A 5000-nucleotide genomic window follows, 5' to 3' on the forward strand; every position below is an offset into this window, starting at 1 on the left:
TAAATGAATTTATACATTCCACATTTTACATATGAAGCAATAATTTACATTTCTGTAGAGTAGAATATTAACATATAAATATACCCACTTGTCTTAAAACCTTTAAGTTTTTAGCCATTTCATTTAGAAGTTCATAGAAATTGAACTTAACTTCCTATGAACAGGGATCCACATTTGGTATGTACTCCACAATGCAAAATTCTACATGTAATTTTATTGTCCTGCCAGGTTACAGCTAAAATTTCTAGAGGCAATTTGGCTAAGGTAAGAGAAGCACTTGATCCTAAATAGTTTCTGTTGGGGAAGGAAAGAAAAAAAAAATCAGCAAGTCATTTTTTTCAGATTGGTGCTTAAGTTTCATATTTTTAAAGTTTAACCATTCATTTACAATGCTCCTTAAAATAATTTACCAATTTGTCAAAAATAAGGACTTTAAAATTTAAAGTTAACACTGGGAATTCTTTTTGTAAAAATTATAAATTGCTGCTGGTGTAAATGGTTACTTTCTTTCACTGACCTTTCAAATTGACCTCTCAATTTAAAACTTAACTTTAAATTGAACTCAAAATTTAAAATTGAACTTTACATTTAATTAAATTAAATATTGGGACTCTACTACATAGTAAATGGAATTTTATTTAAAAATCTACAAATATTTTTACTAGGTTTTTCCAGAGCACTACTCTTTAAAGAGATGGAAATACTGGGGTTAAATAGTGGCCAAAAAATGAACATTGAAGGTGCCAGTTTAGAGATTTAGGATTAGGGTTTTGCCAACTATTATCCAATAGTTGGCAAAATGTTCCACAAAGATCTATGTGGCACATAAAGAGCATCATGCTATTTTTACATGGAAGCAGCTAAAATGTGTTGGCTGAGCTTGATAACTGACTTTTCAGAGTGAAAATTGGACCCTGACATTTTACTCCAACAGAAAAAGTGTCCATTGAAGGCCAGATGCCCATATGTAAAAGGTGGAAAATTTCAACAATCCAATGCAGAGTTAAAGGGCATCACCAAGGGTTAGGGTGCATTTTCTCTTCTAACAGGCAGATTACAATTGTTACAAGGCTGTTTACACATAAATATAAGCATACTACCATAAGTGGAAAGTTATGGGAAACCAAACCATCCAAAACATTTAAGTAGGTTTGGAGTGAATAAAATTAAATGTCATAATATATTCAGACATTGAAATTAACTGTTTAGAACAGCAACAATGAAATTGGCTTAGAGATATGTTACCCTTTAGGGAGATAGACCTTAGCCTACCTGTTAGCAGTACTTTGAATAGGCCACATTGCTGAAAGTTACATCTATACTGTGTATCATTTTGTTTTGGAGCTCAGAAATAGTCCTAATCTGAACGGAAACTAAAGAGTTTTAGATTTCATTAAGGAATTGTGAAACTGTTGTCCGACAGTTAAAATGAATTTTCTGATATGTAAATTTTTCTCAACTACATCATGTCTAAAGAATTTTATTTGGGCTGATTGGGATCTGCAATCTTCAATCACCCCTGCAATAATATTACATGCAATGTTAGACCTCAGATCATAGGAAGTTAACCTATAGACTTAAGATGAAGACTTTCTAAAATTTAAATTCCTTTCTGCATTTCTAAGCTGTAGGACTGAATAGAGAACACCAGCTGGAGTGCATGTTGCTGTGTGTGAGGCTATTCCTCTAGAAGACTGGACTGCATTTAAGACTCCCGAGTCCTGGAGTCACCTTTCCCACGTGCTGTTCCTATAGGCGGAACCTGGGAAGGCTGATACGTACCGCGCCCCTGGTTTCAAAAACACACTGTCCGTTAACACCGCAAGGTGGAACCAGCATGCCCAGGAAACAGAAGAGTTCTCCGTTGATTCTCTACTGGTCTGTGTTGAATCCTGGCAGTCTGTAAGTTTACTGACTCACCTTAGCTTCCCAGTGTAGAGTGAACTGCACATCAGTAGATCTCCACCAGGTTGTTGCAGTTGTGTTCCCCAGAAGGATGAGCAAAAGCAGCAATAGCAAGGTGTTGCTACCCAATTATCCTCCCAGGGAAGAAGAATCTGGACCAGCTGCAGCAAGCTGCTGCCTTCAAGGTCTTCAAACACCTGCTGGGATTCAAACCATCAGCCCTGCAAAGAAAGTAAAGAGACATTCTAGTGCCATCATACACCGCAAGACCTCTAGAATGCTCTGTATATGTGGTCCAAGATGAATACTTGACCACATTTACAAGGGAAGGAGACTTACCCAAACCTGCCAGCAGGGGAGTCTATTGTGACTAAGCTTGCAGCAGGAAACAGTTCAGCAATGCACACCCCATTATGAGTCATGGTCGCAATTTTATACATGTTTCCAAGTCATTGTAAGCCATCTAGTTTGAGATAAAAGCTCATTCTGATCATAATTTATAGGGTTTGTTAGATAGTGCAGTAAAAACAGAGAAAATAGAAGTTAAAATATGAAGCACCACAAAAACAATGCATTCTGGGAAATCCAGACAGACATTTTCAAGTAAATTTATGATGTTCAGAACGTCGTTAAAACACATTTCTGGCACATAGCAGAAGCTCAGAGATGAGGTTTGAAGCTTAGCTGTGATTTCTGTCTCAAAAACAGAATTTGAATAGAAATAAAATAAAATAAAACATGGTTAAGAGTAGATGCTTAAAACCAAAGTTCGTCTTCAGAGCAGCGAGTCCTTCATCCAACAAAGGCTCAGAGATGGCATTTTAAAAGTGTGATTTATTAACAAAACAAAGCTCAAAATAAATCAAATTGGGATCAAATCTGGTGAAGTTAAAGTAAAGGCCACTGTGGTTTGGGCCACATCACAGTTTGATAGGACGTTCCCAGCTATACTGACAGGTAGAAAAATGAATAGGAGTCTTTGGAGTAGGCTCGGACCGCCAAACGTGGTAGGAACCCGCAGAGGGTTGGAGGGAGCAGAGAAGCCAAGTTTTGTAAAAACGACTTATAATATTGGAGTTGTTCATTCTTGAAATAAATGGAGGTCAATGGCAGCTATGTCAAGGGAATGAGCAAAACCTGGAGGGTATGTGAGGGACTTTCTACATATTCTCCTTACCAAGCTTGTCTCTCTACCTCTTTTAGTTTATTTTATTTGCTGAAATGTGAAAGTGGCTTTCGTCCTATGTCCCCAACCCTCCACTAGATGGCAGTATAGGACTGTCATTTTAAATGGGGCTCTCCAAACAAGCCAAATTTCAACCCAGATCAAAATCTAATCAAATGAAACAGACCAACAAATATTTAGAATTTAAAAACATTTATTTGATAATAAATTACAAATTTTATTATATTAGAACACTATGCATGACATTCAGTAAAAAAAGATATCAGTGTCCAATCATGTTGAACAATATGCAAGGGGAGTACAATAAGGATCTATTTTTCAATGCCTTATGATGTAATACCTGTGGAGAAAGAAATTACGCTTGTAAATCAATGATCAAGAAAGAAATACCTGTTAATGAAAACTGCATTATTTTGAGGAAATTTTTTAACATTACAATTGCAAAACAAAATAAAATTAGAAAAAAACTGTTTGTGTCATAAAGCGGGGCGAAGATGGTGATGATAAAGCTTAATGATGAAAGAGGATAAAAATCCTGGCAGCACAGAGGAGAAAAAGCTATGAGCTCATTTCTGGTAGCAAGTGGTGAACAGTAATCGGCCGACAGCGACACGAGAAAACGAGAGAGTTTAGACTGAACAGAGAACTAGAAACACAGGTTGGGTATAAATACACAGGAGGAAATGAAGGGAACTGGAAAGAGTCGGGATCAATCAAGGATAGACGAGAAAACACAAAAACTCAACTGACAGAATCCAAAATAAACACAGAAAAAATCAAATCTTTACAGATTGATATAAAGTTTCAGACTGAAAACATTGTTTTAGCTCATTCCTTTTAAATGTATTATTTAAAGGGAAAGGTCTAAAAAGATTAGGCTACATTTTTTAAGGCTACATAATTACTGAGTTTTTAAATCTATTTTTGTTTTTCCACATGAAATTAAATAGCATCTTGTGACAACTTTTTAGACTTAGAGACTTAGACTTAGACTTGACTTTATTGATCCCTTGGGAAGACTCCCTCAGGAAATTATAGTTACCAGCAGCTCACAGGCAAAAATGTGGCACACAGTAAGCATACACAAAATACAAAAAAATACAAATTAAATACAAAACAAGAATATAAATACAACACAAAAGGAAATTATAGCAATTTGGTCGATAGATTGACCAGTGATATGGTATTGCACTGTATGGTTTGGCCTGATAAATATGGAGTTCACATTTGTAGAAAAACTACTCCTTCTTCCCTCTGTCCTGTGTCACCTCCGACCCCCCAGTGAGGAGTTGTACAGTCTGAAGGCGTGGGGGACAAAGGAGTTCTTGAATCTATTGGTCCGGCACTTGGGAAGCAGCAGTCTGTCACTGAACAGGCTCCTCTGGCTGCTGATGACGGCATGTAGAGAGTGGCTGCTATCGTCCATGATGTCCAGCAGTTTGTTCAGTGTCCTCGCCTCTGCCACCGTCACCGTCAGAGAGTCCAGCTTCATGCCGACCACAGAGCCGGCACGCCTGATCAGTTTGTCCAGTCTGGACGTGTCCTTCTTGGATGTGCTGCCTCCCCAGCACACCACGGTGTAGAAGAGGACACTGGCGATCACTGACTGGTAGAACATCCACAGCAGTTTGCTGCAGATGTTGAAGGACCGCAGTCTCCTCAGGAAGTACATCCTGCTCTGCACCTTCCCGTACAGGTGGCTGGTGTGTTTTGACCAATCCAGTTTACTGTCCAGCCACAGCCCGAGGTACTTGTAGGAGCCCACGACCTCAACCTCCGTTCCCTCTAGTACGACTGGTCTCGGCTTTGGTCTGGACCTCCCAAAGTCTATAACCAGCTCCTTCGTCTTAGCGGTGTTGAGTTCCAGGTGGTTTGTGTGGCACCAGAGAGCAAAGTCCCTCACCAGACA

This window comes from Poeciliopsis prolifica, unplaced genomic scaffold (assembly GCF_027474105.1).
Source record: "Poeciliopsis prolifica strain line A6 unplaced genomic scaffold, Auburn_PproV2 SCAFFOLD292, whole genome shotgun sequence".
Classification (NCBI taxonomy): Eukaryota; Metazoa; Chordata; class Actinopteri; order Cyprinodontiformes; family Poeciliidae; genus Poeciliopsis; species Poeciliopsis prolifica.